Source organism: Octodon degus, unplaced genomic scaffold, assembly GCF_000260255.1.
Source record: "Octodon degus isolate 3935 unplaced genomic scaffold, OctDeg1.0 scaffold00061, whole genome shotgun sequence".
NCBI lineage: Eukaryota > Metazoa > Chordata > Mammalia > Rodentia > Octodontidae > Octodon > Octodon degus.
Window position 1 is genome coordinate 7,691,794 of NW_004524637.1, and position 17,732 is coordinate 7,709,525.

A 17,732-nucleotide genomic window follows, 5' to 3' on the forward strand; every position below is an offset into this window, starting at 1 on the left:
TTTTTTTGGTGGAACCGGGGATTGAACTCAGGCTCTTGCGCTTGCCAGGGAAGCATTTTTTCCACTGAGCCATCTCCCCGGCCCCAACATATGCAATTTTTTAAGGACATAATTCTGAATGTGGAATTCCTGGGTTAAGGGACACAATAATTTTAAGATTTATTTGGCATATCAGTAAGAAGAATGCTTCTACCAATTTATACCTGCAAAAAGCATATGACTATCTTTTTTTTTTTTTTTTTTTTTTTTGCACAAACTTGCTGGGATTCAGCACTTTATTCCAGAAATAGGAAATGAAGGGCTTAAAAAGGCGTTACTTTGTTCTAATAACTTTTCACAGAATTATTAGAACTTTTACTTCTAATAATTTTTCACAGAATATAATCGTGTTTCTTAAACTCTTCTAATGACAGATGTCTCTGCCCTTGTTAAGATGTATTATTTTCTATCTGGGCTATTGTCTTTTTATAACTGCTGTTAGTGTGTTTAGTGGAAATTTTGTAGTATCAGTAATCAATTTATGGGTTTCTGACTAATATTTTATTAATCTCTAATGTATCTCTTTTCCTCAGGTTTTTTGTCCTTTAAGGGTGACTGTATTTTTGGCGCAGCAGCAATAAGAATTTTTAAGATCAAGTGTGCTGATCGTTTTAAGTGTGTGAGTTCCCCCACATCTTGGATTCATAATATTTTCTTCTTGCTGACCTTTGATATTTACTTGATCTTATGGTGACTTTATATTTTGAGTTTTACATTTCATTGTTGAATTTATTTGATATATGTTGGATGGGGTGATGTGAGATGAAGGTTCTGAACAGAGATTCTTGCATTCGTGACATACGCCAGCATCACCTGGTGAACAGCTTTTATTTTTTTTTATTTGGGAAGGTTTCTTTATTCTATAGTTTTATTTCAGTGTAAGTGCTATTTTTGAAAACATTATAGAACTATTATATTTTAATATTTGGATATGATATGGTCCAATAAAATAATAAGATATTTATTATTTTTCACTTTTAAAATTAGTTGGCCTATTTGTTCATCTGAATTTCTTTTTTCTTTACGTATTTGGGACAAGGTCTACAGGGTCTCACTATGTAGAACAGACACGTAGTGATCCTCCTGTTTTCAGTCTCCCAAGCGCTGGGATTACAGGCATGCACCACCACGCCCAGTCTCAAGGGCAGTCTCAGCACACCAGCTGGGGCGGGGGCAGGGCTGGCACAGCACGCCGGGCATCAAACCCTGGTCACTGCGCTCTGCCTAAGCAGGCACTTTAGTCCTCTGCGCCATTGGGCTGGCCTTCTAGTCTGAATCTGAGAAAATATTAAGAATGATTGTAAAATTTATAATGGTAAGGCAAAACAAATATATTAAGCATATGAAACAAATACACTTGAATACAAAGTTATTCTACAACCCAAAAATTCAAGAAAGACCTACAACAAGGCAACTACGAAGTTATTCTAAATATGTGTAAACATAACTCTTTGTCTTTGGATGACAAAACCGCAGTAATATTTTAGTAAAGTTTCTGAATTCTATCAGAGGATTTAAAGAGCATTTTCAACTTGTATTTTTATAACATTTTATAGGGCACTTCAGAACTTAGTAGTGATTAATAAGATGACTAAGAAAAGAGAAACAGAGAATTATAATTATGGGTCAATTTTAGTATTTGTTAACACCCATACTCATCTGTGATTTTTTTTGCCTTATCAATGTATGATTATTTGATTGGCTCATGTCAAGAGAAATTAATTTGTGACTAGGAAAATATTGAAGTTTCCAAGTTATTATTAAAATATAAAAGATTTGAAGTCTTACAGAGACAAAATCATCCACATAGGTACTAAAAGAACATCTGCTGTGTGCAGAAGAATATGGGGAACTATTCATAGAGAAGTGAGAAACACTGGAAATATTCGCTGGGAATATTTTCAAATTACAGCAGCCACCACGGAGCGATGGCCTTCCGAGGCTAATTATGCTCCGAGTATTTACACGTGGACGACATGAGCGCCAGAAGAAAGCTTGTGATAATTAGTCTCTGATAAGCTGGCGAGGACAAAACCTTGCTTCAGCCAGCAAACATTTAATGTCCAAGGAATGTCTTTTTCCTCAGTAAATTTTAATATTTTCTGAGACTCTTATTCATTTATGTGCCTCATTTGCAGGCAGAACCTCCCCAGCAACCTTCCAGGAGAAAGGCTACCCTGACAGCAGCATGTTTGGAACCGATCAGTCTGGAAAAGCTTTGATTTCAGCTTATTGTTTTGAACCTCGCTAGTTTGAGGACTTCTGATCATTCCAGTGCGACTGGGCTGTTTTCCTGGGAACTATCAAAGAAGAAAATATTTCCTATGCAAATTAATACCATAAATGAGAATCATCTAGGAGAGAAGACCAATTTGAACACTTGGCACGTTGTTTTGTTGAGAGGCGGGTGAGTTTGACTTGGACGAGTGAGCCATGCAGGAAAGGCAGGGACAGGGCCGTGGGACATAAGTAACAGCAAGGGCGGGGTGCACAGCACCTGCTGCTGGAACTGCTCCACAGAGAGTGCGGCTAGGGCACAGGTCACTGCCACCGGCGCTGTGTAGGGTGAAGACACACCCTTCGGGCCACGCCCACAGCGGCGCCTCTCTTCCTATCGGACCCCACTTCCTACGGCGAGTGGGCTGTGTTGACCCCATAATTCAGTTACCTTCTCAAAGCCCCCCCCCCCCCCCAATGAGCACACAAAGCTGTAGGGGACCCAGATCATGGGCGGTATCTAAGTTTCAGAAAGCTTTTTGAAAAGAGGTCATTGTTATCTATTTGAGGCTGTGTAAGCCACAGGGTCCATTCATTAAAGAGCCGTATATTTACACAGAACAAATTAAAACTCCATATAAGTTCTCTGTAAAATAAGAACAATGTCGGGGCCTGCCAGTTAGCTCAGTTGCTTAAGCGCCTGCTTATGCAAAGGCAGTCAGGCGCAAGATACCACGATTGGATCCCCAACTCCACATGCCTTACCAGACCCACCCTTAAGGAAGCCCGAGCCAGCAAAAAAAAAAAAACCTTCTAAAACAAGAATAATGTTTACCACAAGAGCAGCTCTGTAGCTCAGCAAAAGACTGTAATGAGGAACTGACATGAACCTGCAGCATGCGTCCTTGGCACTTTTAAAGTTTTAAAATGTAACTTTTATCATGAAAATATCCAAGCATATGCAAAAAGTAGAATAGTATAATAAACACCACTGGATGAAGATGACAGTGGCATTTTGATGACATGGGTTTTAATCAGAACTACTATGACAGGATGTGTCTGTCTCTCTCGCCACATTACTGCATCTGGAAAACCAGGCACAAGCCTGATAAACAGCTGAATGAATGAATTAATGAACAATTTTCAAGTGAAGACAAAGTAAAAGGATCTAGTCCACAAAGTTACAACAGGAAGAAAACTACTGAAGCAGGTGGAAGACTATGGGTGTCTAAGTGGTATTGAAATTTGATGTCTGAACTGGAAAAATGAGAATGGAAAATAGAACAAGTCACAATCTACACACACACATCAAAAACAATTCTGCGCCTGCAAATTACAGTCAAGGGTGAGTGGCAGTTGGTGGAGTAATAGCACTCTACAGGTACAGGAAGGAGGCCAAGGGCATGGATGAAGCCCAAGTAGATGGCCATGACATACGTAAGTGGGGGAGACATCGCTGCTGAGGAAAAGGCACAGGAAGCATTCTGCCAACTGAAAAGCCTGTGAACAAAGATGGCTCAGTGACATCAAAGAAACTCAGAGCTCAGATCTGGGTCTTTGATGCTATTCTGGGAAGAAAGAAACCTGGGGTTCTAGAAGGACTGATTGATTCCAGAACTGGGGCAAGGTAGGCATGGGGTGAACTGAAGCATTTGGACGTGGCAGGAGGGAGGCACTAGGAAGAGGAAGGGAGAGAAGAGAAGGGAGATAGAGGAAGGGGGAGAGCTGACGTCACGAGGGCCCAGAGGCAGCTGACAGGCGCGCTCAGTGGTCAAATCTGATGTGAGCTGAGCACCAAAACAGTTAAGTGTAATACTGAATATCGTCTGTTGAGGAAGTAGGAGCCCATGTGATCGTACTAATAATATGCATATACATATACACACACACATACATGCACAGAAAGAAAGGATGTGTTCTTACAATAAAACGCTGGGCACTGGCTGAACTGCAGATAGACTACTGAAGGTAAAAAATCACCATTTCAAAACTGGCAAGATCGAACAGTCAAGATTGTCAAATCCATGTTGGCCCCACCCCTGGGGCCTGCTGAGACATGACTGAGACTGGGTGTGGTGCATATGCCTTTAATCCCAGCACTTGGGAGGCTAAAAACAGGAGGATCACTCTGAGTCTTCCGCGTAGTGAGACCCTGTAGACCCTGTACTAAATACATTTAAAAAAAAAAAAAAAAGATTTTCAATTCATTCTAAATCTACCAAGTACAGCACAGCGCATGGTCTTAAAGTATCTCCACATAGTTCCCAAAGGAAAAAACGAGAATGTTACAGTGGCAAAACCAGACAATGCCTTGCGTAAATCACTAAATCTAGTCCACTAAAGAGGACTAGTGGACATCAAGGGTCTCAGATCTGAGGTGTGCTTGCTGTAAGAAAGCAGCCTTGAATGCATGTGTTATGTGTGTGTATTATATTAGTGCCACCATCTAGGTTCCTCCTCCCTCAGCGGATGATATTTTATTCCCCACCATTTTAGTGCTCAGATTGTATCATATTCCACCAGGGAGAGCTCCTCTCAGGTGTGATGCGGCCTGCAAAGCTACACACACACCACTCAGGAAAAGCGGGGAGGATGCTGCTCTGATCAGGAAGAGACACCAGACATGCTCAGCGTGAGAAACACTCTGCTAAGAGCTGAGGAGACGGCGCTTCCCTAATGTTCAAAGTCATCAGTGTCATAAAGACAGGCAATGGAAACGTTCTTCCCAGAACAGAGAATATCGGGACACAATAACTAAACGCAATTGTGTAATACTAGACGGAATGCTTTACTAGAGGAAACAGAAGTGCCACAAAGCACACAACTGGGTCAACTGAAAAAATGAGAATGAACAAATAAAACTACCGCATGAACGAAGCCAGGGGTGGTGCTGTGTCCCTGCAGTCCCAGTTATTCAGGAAGCTGAGGTAGGAGGACCACACAAATTTGTGAGTTCAAGGCCAATGTGCACAGCACAGCAAGACCTCATTTCCAAACCCAAATGAAGCCAAGGGTGGTGGCACATGCTGTGATTCCAGCTGAAGCAGAGGGATCACCAGGAATTCAGCACCAGCCTGAGGTACACAGAAAGTCCAGGGCCAGCTTCAACTAGATAATAAAACCCTATCTTGAAACAAGAATCCATCAGTTATAAATGTACCACAGATAATTATATTCTGATTATAAAAGAGACGCCCCCATCCGAGTCTATTTTCTGTTGCTGCTCACAAAATACCCAAGTGAGATAATTCATGAGGAACTGATGTTTATTCTGCTCCATCCTTCTGGAGGCTGGGATGCTGAAGCATGGTGCCCGGGCCTGCTCAGGTGTGGGGAAGGTCTTGTGCTGTGTCTTAACATGACAGAAAAGCAACAGGCAAGCAGCTGTACACGGGGGAGACAAAAATGAGAAACAGCCTGCCTGCTTGGCTGCCTTCTCCCTCCATAACTAATTTAGTCCAGAGTAAGACTCAGTCATTCCCACGGAAATCAACACCATCCAGGAGGGAGGCACTAATCACTCTTAACAACCTAAACATATGGTAAAGACCCTGCTTGTCAACAGTACAATGGCAACTGAATTTCACACTAGCTGTGTCAGTGACGAGCTATATTAAAACTATAGCATCCCCATAATTTTCAGAAATATACATGGTTATGTTTAGGAGTAAAAGCCCACGGGCTATGCAACTTTCAGATGGTTTAGAGTGACAGATAGGCTGATTGTCCACTTGATCAGCTTGAGAACCACTGAGGGCATTAGGAAAACACACTGAGGTGTGTCTGGGTGGATCATGGACTGGGTCCCCTGCTCTGCTTCCTGGCCCCATGAAGTAAGCATCTTAGCTCTGCCATCCCTTCTGCCATGATGCTCCTAGAATGGTTGGAGCCAGCCAGAAATGGAACCTCTGAAACTGTGAGCCAAATTAAACTCTCTTCCCTTAAAGTGCAAGTGTTGGGTGTTTTGTCAGCAATGTGTAAACTGATTAGTACGTTAGAAAAACAATTATATAAAGATGTACACACAGTGCACAAATGAGAAAGAAAATAGGGGAGAATGTAATGGAAAGGAAATTTGAGTGATGGACAGATGGTACTGTTACTGTTCTTGAAATTTATCTGGATTTGAAATTATTTCTAAATAAAATGCTGGCTGACCTGCTGTGCTGCTCCTGCCCCCAGGCACGCTGAGACAGCAGTTGAGACTGGACGTGGTGGCACATGCCTGTAATCCCAGCTCTTGGGAGGCTGTAAACAGGAGGGTCACTATGAGTCTGATCTAGTAGTGAGACCCTGAGCACCCTGTAGACCCTTCTCTAAAATAAAATCAATCAATCAATAAATAAATTTTAAAAATGCTGGGGAGTGGAGGGAGGAAAAGAGAGGAAAAGAAAAGCTTTAGGGGAAAGAATTTTGCCTGTCATTCAGGAGGAGAATCAATGCGGGAAGAATAATACACTGTCTTAGGAAATTGAGGGTGCTACAAAATGAAGGTAAAAAGAAATCTCATAGCTGGAGACTTATGTATAATATTAAAATATAGAACTATCTGTAATATTTACCAGTACTTATAACAAACAAGTTGTATAAAGTGTGTCACACACACATATATGTACACACTAGGAAAGGCCATGTGTTCATGCACATGCATGTGCATGTGTTGGTGTGTTCAGCACAAGCTCCTGGTCTGGTTTCATCTTCTCTGAGTTCCAACTTCAGACCACAGATCTGTCACTCACTAAATCTGGGATCTTGGGAGAATTATTAGATCTCCAAACCTCAGCTCCTTTACTTATAAAATGGACATAATGATTTTCTCTAACTTACAAAGTTACTAGGATTACAATTTTTAAAAAATTGTAAGCACAATCTAAAAAATTAATAGCTACAAGCATGCTCTTTAGATCCCTTTCAATAGCTTCCCAGCTGTGAAATGAATTGGCCCTCATCTTAGGTCAAGTATCTGGAATATTCTAGATGGAGGTGTACTGTGGCTTCAGCTTCTCAGATTTACAAAGATCAGATTGGTAGGGGCTGGGGGGCAGGGAGGGTAGTCTCCTAGATAAGCCAGGTTCCCACTGCTCCCTACAGAGAGTCTTTGTGCACCTTGTTCTCCTTTTCCAAAATCAGCTCACGAGCCCACACCCCTCACTAACTCCCTCCCTACACTTGCCAGCTAATGGAACTGGGAAGAAGGAGCAGAAGGAGCCCTTTCCTTCTGTCTGTATTTAGACCCCTATGCCATGGAGCAAGGTCGGCTTTGGGGTGACATGGCTTCCAGTTTACTTGGAAGGCAAGAAAGCGATGTGACGTGTGAAGCTGAAATCACTGCAGAGAAGGAGAACCTGCCCTGCAAGACAGCTGAGCAGGACCTGCCCCTCCTCAGTGGGAGTCAGCTGCTGGGCTCCTCTGAAGAACTTCCTTGGAAAAGCACCACAAAAAAAAAAAAAAAAAAGATTCAAAATTATCCTATTTTATAGCTGAATGATATTCCATTGTGTAAAAATACCACATCTTCTTTATCCATTCTTCAGTTGATGGGCATCTGGGTTATTTCCAGGATTTGGCTACAACAAATTGTGCTGGTATAAACACAGGTGCTCATGTATTGCTGTAGTATGAGATTTTCAATTCTTCTGAAAAAAACACCCAGGAGGGGAATATCTGGCTTGAATGGATTCTCCACTGTTAGCTTTTTGGTCTCCGCACTGAGTTCCATAGTGGGTGTACCAGTCTGCACTCCCATCAACAGGCTTTTTTTCCACAGCCTCTCCAGCATTCATTATTGACTGATTTCTTGATGTTAGGCAATGGATGCAAGTAGAAAATATACTCTTTTTTTGTATTTTATGGGAAGGACCTACAGGGTGTTCAGGGTCTCACTACTAGATCAGACACGTAGTGATCCACCTGTCTACAGCCTCCTAAGAGCTGGGATTACAGGTGTGCACCACTGTGCCCAGTCTCAATTGCTGTCTCAGCATGCCCCGGGGGCGGGGCCAGCACAGCAGGCCTAGAGATGAAACGTCTGGCCCCTGCACCTGCTTGTAGGCACTCTAATCTGCTGAGCTATCTGGCCAGCCCCTGAGAATATTCTCTTAAGTGAAATAAATCCCAACTGCATGTTCAAATATTGTATTGTCTCCTTATTGTGAGAACCTCAAAGAGAAAAATGGAATCTGAAGGGTACAGTAGATACTAGGAAAAGGGAATGAACTTATTCAAAAGGAAAGAGTTATTGAGCTGAGCAAAAGGACAGGAGAGGAAATAGGGGAAAGAGCTATATCTATGTATGTAAGCAGGATGCTTTGGACAACTGTACTGCGCATTTCTGCTGGTCTACGGAAAGAAGCAGTTAATGCTTTGATTTGCTTCATCTCCTTTTTTCAACTGTGTGCACTTTTTCCTTTCTAAATTTCTTATACATTTCTTTTTTTCCTTCCAATTTTGCATGCATATATCTAGAAATAAAAATAACTGGTTGGAAGACAACACTGTGTGTTACAACAACTACTGTGAAATTCATATTACTTTAAGTCAAATTCTGTATCACTTGTACATTTTTCTGTTTTAATTCAAACCCGTCCTCTCTTTAAAACATAAGAAAAAATTAAAAAGAAAAGCACCACGATTAAACCTGCAGGGTCATGACTACAGAGCACTTGCTGGATGAGGCCAGCCCTGTCTTCTCCGTGTACAACCACTTTCCCTTCAACACAGTGTGCTTTCTGGATATTAGCACTTTGGACTCCACCCCCCATTTTGGCCAGGGCCTTCACACTCATGCTCACCTAGATCCCCATATCCCTTTTATTACTGTTTTTTATTTTGAGATCAGGTCTTGCTAAGTTGCTTTCCCTTTTGCTAATGAATATGTGATTAGATTATTTGCAAACAATGCTTCACAAAGCAAGTTCAGTCTCTTCTGGGCCTTTCAAGAGAAACAGTATGACTACTTCCTGCTCACCCTGTTTAATCTCTGACTTGGGTTAGGATAGTCCTTAGAGAGTGTCTCCTCCATACAGCAGTCCCCAGCAGGGTTTTCTGAGGTGTTGGGAATTCTGTAGCTACTCTGTTGTAGCCACTAGAACCACGAGACCATGGAACATCTGCAATGTGGTTGGTATAAGAAAGTAATGTTTTTAACTTTTAACATACATGGAATTTACATTTTCACTAAGTAATCACACATGGCTACTGGCTACTATGGAGATTTAATCTGTTCCTTTTGTTTTATATAACAGTAAATTAGGGCCCAGGGAAGTTGTACAAATTTTCTAAAGTCAGACAGTTTTTAAAAGGTAAAATTAAGGTTAAATTTCAGTGGGGACCAAGGCCTTCGTGGGGGCCTTGCAGGCAGGCGCTGACATCTCTATGACTGGCCAGTTAGGCGTGAGTTTCTACTCTGCCTACCTGGTTGCTGAGAAGGTGACTGTGATAACCAAGCATAATGATGATGAGTGGTATGCCTGGGCAGCCTCAGCAGGAGTCATCACTGTGAAGACGGAGGTGGGTGCACCTGCAGGCTGAGGAGCAAAGGTGAGCCTGCTTCTGAAAGAAGACCAAGCTGCGTGCTTGGAAGAGAGAAGGATAGAAGAAAATGCAAGGAAGCATTCATGGGTCACTGGTTATCCCGTTACTCTTTTTTACAGAGAAGGAATGAGATAAAGAAGCGAGTGATCATGAAGCTGAAGAAAAGGTGGACAGAGGAAGAAAAGAAAAAGGAGAAAATGAGTCTGATGACAATCCTGAAAGAGAAGATATTGTTTCTGGAAGAAGAGGAGGAGGAGGAGGAGGAGAAAGAGGAAGAAGAGGAAGAACAAGAAGAGAAAGAAGAAGAGGAAGAGAAGGAAGAAGAAAATGAGGAGGAAGAAGAGGAAGAAGAAGAACAAAAACAAGAATAAGAACAAGAAGGAGGGGGGAGGTAAAGAAAGAAAAGGAGAAGGAAGAGGAGGAGAAGGAGGAGGAGGAGGAAGAGGAGGAGGAGGAGGAAGAGGAGGAGGAGGAGAACAACAACAAAAACAACATTGAATTGTATATCTGCAGTTTTCATCATGGATAACCGTGAGGAGTTGACCCCTGAGTACGTGAATGTCATCAGCAGGGAGGTGGACTCTGAGGAGCTCCCTGTAAATATTTCTGGGGAGATGTTACAACAAAGCAAAATTTGGTCAAAAGTGCTTAGAATTGTTCCCTGAACTGGCAGAGGATAAGAAGAATGACAGGAAGTTCTACAAGCAGTTTTCTAAGAGTAGAGAACGTGGGATACATGAAGACTCAGAACCGGAAGAGGCTTCCAGAGCTGTTGTGCTACTCCACACCTGCCTCTGGGGATGAGATGCTTTTTCCCAAGGACTGTTGCTCCAGGATGAAGGAGAACCAGAAGTACATCTCTTACCTCATGGGGGAAGCCAAGCACCATGTAGCTAGCTCAGCCTTTGTGGACCGGCTCCGGAAGCACGACTTAGAAGTGATCAACATGATCGGGCCCATCAATGAGCACTGTGTCCAACAGCTGAAGGAATGTGAGGGGGAAACTTTAGTGACAGCTACCAAAGAGGGCTTGGACCTTCCAGAAGATGAGGGGGAGAGGAAGAAACAGGAAAAGAAAAAGACAAAGTTTGAAAACATGTACAAGATCACGAAAGACATCTTGGAGAAAAAGGTGAAAAGGTGGTCGTGTCAAACCAATTAGTGGCGTTCCCATGCTGTCTGGTCACAAGCACATACTGGTGGACACAACCATGGAAAGAATCATGAAGCCCAAGCCCTAAGACACAACTCAGTGATGAGTTACACAGTGGCGAAGAAGCACCTGGAGATAAACCCTGACTTCTCCATTATCGAGACGTTGAGGCAAAAGGCTGAGCCAGTAAGAACAAGTATATGAGGAATCTGCTCATCTTGCTGTATGGAACTGCACTGTGGTCCTCTGGCTTCAGCCTGGAAGACCCGCAGACACACGCAAGCAGGACTTACAGGACGATCAAGCCAGGTCCAGGTATCAATAAGGATGACCTCACCACTGATGGCACCACTGCTACTGTCAATGAGGAGATGCCACCCCTTGAAGGAGATGACGAAACGTCGCACATGGAAGAAGTCGACTGAGCTCGGCCTGAAGACCCACTGATGCGTGCTCAGTGCTTTAACCTTCATTCCCTTGGATAATATATATTTTCAAGAACTTTTTTGAGTTTGTATGGCATGATAACCGCTTAAAGGGAAGATAAGATTTCTTTCTGCTTTTAAGTGATACTGTGATACGTTAGGCACTAAAGCAGAGCCAGCAGTGCTTTCTCTAGGCTCACCTTGTTTATTTTAACAGGCTGAGATGTCTGTGATGAGACATAATTTACCGTTAACTTTGCGAGGTCTCAAGTGCTGTACTGAACCAGATTCCTTAGTGGACCAAACCTTCTGTCTCTGAGTGTGGAGACATCCTGAGGTTTAAAGGAATTTGTTCAAATAGCTTGAGTTTTCTTGCAGGATCTTTTTTCAAACTTTCCCTAGGAGTTTCAATTCTGCATGTCCTAGGCTTATAAAAGTAAGTACATTCTTCAACTGAAAACTTGATGGCAGAAGCAGCACAGGGTTTGTTTCCCAAAGAAGTAGTGTGTAGAGAGAGAAACTGGACTTCCGATACTGCAGAGCTGTTCGAAAAATAATTTGGAACAAGGCCTGTGAATGGAATGGAATGTCCAGGTCCCATTGTGCTCTAAGAGGTAATAAATACAACTGAGTTAAAAAAAAAAAAAGATTTAATTTCAGATCTCCTGATGACAAAAAAAAAATGGCGTTTACATGACATCATATTGTTTTTATGTTTGGATAGCTATATATTTATAAGGAAAAAAAACTACGTATTAAATAGATACCTTATAAGTTCCCTGGCAACAAGAATGTTCTTTCTACTTGACATTTTCTCAGTGCCAAGAAAAGTGATGGTGCTTGTTGGGTGCTCACAAAATATGTGTTAAAAATGAATGCCTGGGCAGTTGCAAGATGTTGAAATCATGAGTCTTGTATTAATGAAGATGTTACCTGCTAGCAAAAGTAGGGGCTGTGTCTCATTCCTTGTCCTATCCTAAATGGGATCTGGAAGTTGGGGCCATAGCAATATTTAAGTAACTCTTTGAAATAGGAGACAATCATGAACAAGAGCCCTGACCTTTATTCTGGTTTGCAGCAGGACCTAGTTCTCCCGGTGCCCATGTCTGTGGTAGAAGGAACACAAGCACAACACAAATGAGGAGGATTAACATCTCAGCCCTGAAACAATCAGAATCTATAGCTTTAGAGAAAGTTCTTAGCTCTTTGGGTGGTGCTAAAATGAAAGGATGCACTGTGTCTAATTTATAACTTTTTTTTTAATGGCTGCCTCAGCCTACCCTGGGGCAGGGCTGGCGTGGCATGTGGTGCCGGGCATTGAACCATGGTTCCTGAGCTTCCTTGCCTAAGCTTGCCTAAACAGGTGTTTTAGACCTCTGAGCTATCTTGCTGGCCCCTGTATTTCTTTGTTTGTTTGTTTGTTTGTTTTGTATTTTAGGGAAGGGTCTCCAGGGTGCTCAGGGTTTCACCACTAGATCGGACTTGTAGTGATCCACCTGTTTACAACCTCCCAAGAACTGGGATTACAGGCGTGCACCACAACACCCAGCTTCAATTGCTGTCTCAGTGTGCCCCAGGGGCAAGGCCAGCACGGCAGGCTTGGGGATTGAACCTCCAGCCTCTGCGCTGGCCCCTGTGTTTCTAATCTCCAGTTCAACTCCAATACTCTAAGATTAACCTCCCCACACCCCTGCCACAATAAAATGATAATATTACTATTTTCAAAACTCCATATGTAAGGGCTTATTAGTTCACTGATTTTTTTTTTCAAACCCAGGGCCTAGAGCATGTTAGGCAAACACTGTACCACTGAGCTACATCTTTAGCACTACTTTAGTTTGAGATGGGTCATTCTCACTAAATAGCTCAGGTTGACCTCCTCCAGCCTCTCATCCGCCTGCCCAGTCTCACGAGCAGCTGGAAGCACAGAAGTGTGCCCCCACGCCTGCCTCTCGCATTAGCTCACAGAGGCCACAAGGGGACCATGACGTAGAACTGAGTTACAATTGCTCTGAGCCCTGATTTTCATCACCTACACCACAGCGGTCAAGCCATGGGCACCTTGGCAAGATGCACAGAAGACCTTGTGGAACAAAACAGCCTGGCTTGTGCAGCTTGATGTGAAGTACATCTAGGTACAGCTGTTTCTATTCAGTTTCAGAAAGCAGAGCTGGGAGGATTATTCAGTAAGCACTGGACAAAGCAACTCCTGTCACCAATTAGAATATTGCCTGTGTAAAAGTGACTGCCGCCGAATTTTGCTTGCACGTTAGTTCTTCTCCTGACGAGCTACAGGTACAAACCCAGCTGGGTCAACAGACTCTTTTTCCCAAGGATTTCTACCATCTGCTTATTGTTCTTGGTGCCCCCCCATCCTCCCTCTCAACTGTCTCTGAATAGAGCTATATCCAGATGTCCCCCCAAAGCCTCACATGCTTGCAAGTGAGGGATTGAAGGTGGTTGGATTAGGATGTGATACACGGATGCAGTGTATGGGTAATGGAAACCCCACCCTAAGTATGGGTGGAACCAAACCAATAGGCATATAGCCTGGGTAGAATAGGAAGGGGAAGAAAGAAGCCAGGCTTGCTGCTGCTGCTGCTGCTGCTGCTGCTGCTGCTGCTGCTGCTGCTGCTGCTGCTGCTGCTGCTGCTGCTTGCTACACCATGGACTATTTCTCATCTTCTGCCACGCTGCAGCTGACATGGACTGGACCCTTGACAAACTATAAGCAGAAATAAACCTTTCCTCCTTTAACTTTGGTTGTTGGATATTTTGTCTCAACAACGAGAAAGTAACTAGGACAAATGGGAACAATATCCATGATTCATTTTTTTTTCTTTGTTGGCTATAAGTTAACTCTTGAAATTTTGTCATAATTAGAAATGGGCGATTGGCTGGGGAGATAGCTCAGCAGTCTAAGTACCTCCCAGGCAAGCACAAGGACCTGGGTTCGATCCCCAGCACCACATGCTGTGTAGGCCCCACCCCCAGGCACCCTGTACTGGTGACCAAAACTGGACATGGTGGTGCACACCTGTAATCCCAGCACTGGAGAAGTTGAGACAGGAGGATCACTATGAGTCTGAGATGTGTAGCAAGAACCTGTACTAAATACATAAATAAATAAATAAACAAAAGACTAAAAAGAAAGAAGAAATATGATAATTTGAAGTCTGAAAGGAAAGTCAGTCATACATATTGAGGTTTTCTATGATTCTCTTTATGGTTTTTAAGATTTCTTCCACTGGGGTATGCAAATTGATTGGAATTCAAACTTAACATTAAAGATAATGTAAGCTCTTTTTTTAAAGCTTGATATTTACAGAATTGAAAGTTGGCACTATGAAGAAAGGGCAAAAACAGCTTTGAGAACAGGTTATGCTGCTTCCTCTGTGGCATAAAAGTGACAGTGTTTTCTCCTCTTCAACGAGTGCTTTTCCCACTCATCTACTCATAAAATTCTATGTGGCCTTCACACCCAAGCTCCGACGTTGCCACCTGTCATAGATTGTTCACAAAATTGCCTCCCCTGCCCCCATCCCATCACCATTGCTGCCCTTGGCGACTCTTCGCTTGGCCAAATGACTGTTGACCGATGCCAAAGCAAAAAGCAGGACACAAGCAGAGCCCTGAAAAGCGGTTCTGCACTGAGACTCTGTCTTGCTGCTTTTGGAATTAGCAAGCAAGGAAGGAAGCCCAGGCCGCTCAAACACTGGCCAGAGACCCGCAGTCGGCTTGCCCCTGTCACTTCAGCGGAGCCCCAGCTAGGGGAGGCCTTTCCTAAACAATCAGCTGACTGGCCAGCTGAGTACATCCACGAAAGTGCTCGCAGAGAGACCAGGACAAGGGGGACACCCGGGCATCAGCCAGTTACCCATCTAGAGCTAGTGAGCGAAGGCCTAACCAAACTTCTAAGAGACTGTGCTGGACCGCCTTGCTACGGACAGGGTTAACTCCTACCAAAGCGCGTATCTGTAAAGCGCAGTGCTGTCGCAGCAAAGGGCCAAGAGGCGTGACACTGGCAGTGCAGCCACTCGCTGCAGCAGTCGTGGGCCAGGGCTAGAGATGCGACCACAGCGGCGCCAAGAACCCTGCTAGCAAAGGCTGGAACGAGGTGGGGAAGAAGCGAGCCACAGAGGCTGGAACCACAGTAGGTGAAGTGCGTCGGCACGCTGGAGAAACGGCGGTGCATGCTACAGGCTAGCAAAGCCACCGGTGGAAGCGCCGCCGCCCGGGTGCCTTAGGAATGCGCGTGTACCTAAAGAGCTTGCGGAGCTGGCCGAAGGGGTTTCCCGGCAATGCCAGCTGTTTTCTTCTAGCTGCGTGTCAGAAAGGACTTCGGGAGAGAGACGAGCTGCGAAACCGGGCCATTCAGTCTATAAGCAGAATTTTTTTTTTTTTAATTTTAGTATAGGGTCTGCAGGGTCTCACTACGTAGATTGGACTCCTAGTGATCTGCCTGGGTTCAGTCTCCCAAGAGCTGGGATTAGGGCGCGCGCCACCACGCCCAGCCTCAATCACTGTCTCAGCGAGCCCCAGTGGGGGGCGGGGAGGGACGGCACCGCATGCCCGGGATTCAACCTGGCTGCTGCCTCTGCCTAAGCAGGCGCTTTAAAATTCTTTTCACAAGGCATCGCCCTTTTGTAAACAGAATTTAAAAGACCTTCAGGCCCATAAGACACTTGGAGAATATAAAATGACACTATTTTAACACTTGGAGAATATAAAATGACACTATTTTATTTGATGTTTATGTTTTGAACTCTAAATTCATTTGAGCATCCTTGGGTTTGTACATTCTGTCTTTACTACGCCTGCTTGATATTTACTAGGAAATGAATTCTAATCTCTGCTGCTACACCGCACTGCCAGGCTGTTTTGCTCCCCAAGGTCTTCTGTGCGTCGTGCCAAGGTGCCCGTGGCTTGACCGCTGTGGTGTAGGTGATGAAAATCACGGCTCGGAGCAATTGTAACTCAGTTCTACATTGTGGTCCCCTTGTAGCCTCTGTGAGCTAATGTGAGAGGCAGGCGCGGGGGTACACTTCTGTGCTTCCAGCTGCTCCTGAGGCTGGGCAGGTGGGTGAGAGGCTGGAGGAGGTCAACCTGAGCTACTGAAGCAACCAGAACTAAAAAAACGTGCCAGGCCACACAAGAAGTAGTAGGCCAAGATTTTATTCTGAGCTGTCTCCAAAGTTAGTATTCTTTCTGGAACACCTTTCCTGTTTTTAAAATTATTTTCACAAGGAGAGTTTTCCAATTTGCAGCGAATTATTTAATTTAAAGCATGTAGTATATTTTCATTTATAAAGATGCTCCAAAATGCACAAGAGCTTCACAAGACAATGCTCATAACAGCCAAGCTAGGGCATAGCAGGAGTCACTGGATGTGAGGGCAAGAATTGGCTTTGCTCTGTGTGACTGTGACAGGCAGAGAGGACCGTGACCCTGCAGTCTGTGACCCTGCAGTCTGTGCGCCTAAAGGGGAAGCTCTTGGGCCGGGGAGACAGCTCAATAGAATAAGCACTTGCCTGGCAAGCGCAGGGTCCTGAGTTCAATCCCCGGTACCACCAAAAAAAAAAAAAAAAAAAGGTGAGGAGTCTGTCTTTGATATCTGAACCGAAATGTTCGGGTGAGTGCTTCCTGCTGCTTCTGGCTTTGCAGCTTTTTTTTTTTCTGGGTAAGCTTTTTTCTGTCCTTTAATTCTGCGAATGCCCACTGTCGCTGGTGCTTGTGAACGGACTTTCCTGACAGCCATACACCTGCAGCTGACTCAGCACTGCTGGCTCTTTTCCTGCTGCAGCACTTACTGGACGTTGAATGGTACAGCTCACATCGCAGAACAGGTCAAGTTCCCTCTGCATTCCTGTGGTCTGTGCAATGTGAGGGGCCAGATGCCAAGGTTAAGACTGGAGTGAGAGAGATGGGAGTCAGAGAGGAAGTGGCCTGGCGCACAACTGGTCACCCTCCCATGGAGTGACTCACTTCCTAAAGTACATGGGTGCTCTCTAGATTGTGGATTCCACAGAGCAGGGACTTTTTTTTTTTTTGTATTTTAGGGAAGGGTCTACAGAGTGTTCAGGGTCTCACTACTAGATGGGACTTGTAGTGATTCACCTATTTATAGCCTCCCAAGAGCTGGGATTACAGGTGCATACCACCATACCCAGTCTCAATTGCCATCTCAGCATGTCTTGGTGGTAGGGCTGGCACAGGAGGCCTGGGGATTGAACCCCTGACCCCTGAGGAGCAGGGACTTTTAAGGAACAATACCTGGCTTATTGTTGGCACTTTAATTTTTAAGGCTAGAGAGTAAATTGAATCAGTGTACTAAACCTCCTGAATTGAACAGCAGCTTTTTTTTT

The 17,732-nt window shown here is 44.1% G+C and overlaps 1 pseudogene; it reads left to right on the forward strand.

Moving 5' to 3' along the window:
* The window catches only part of LOC101562469, a 28,500-nt pseudogene extending 17,133 nt beyond the window's left edge, over positions 1-11,367 (forward strand).
* Positions 11,368-17,732: the final 6,365 nt, after the last annotated feature.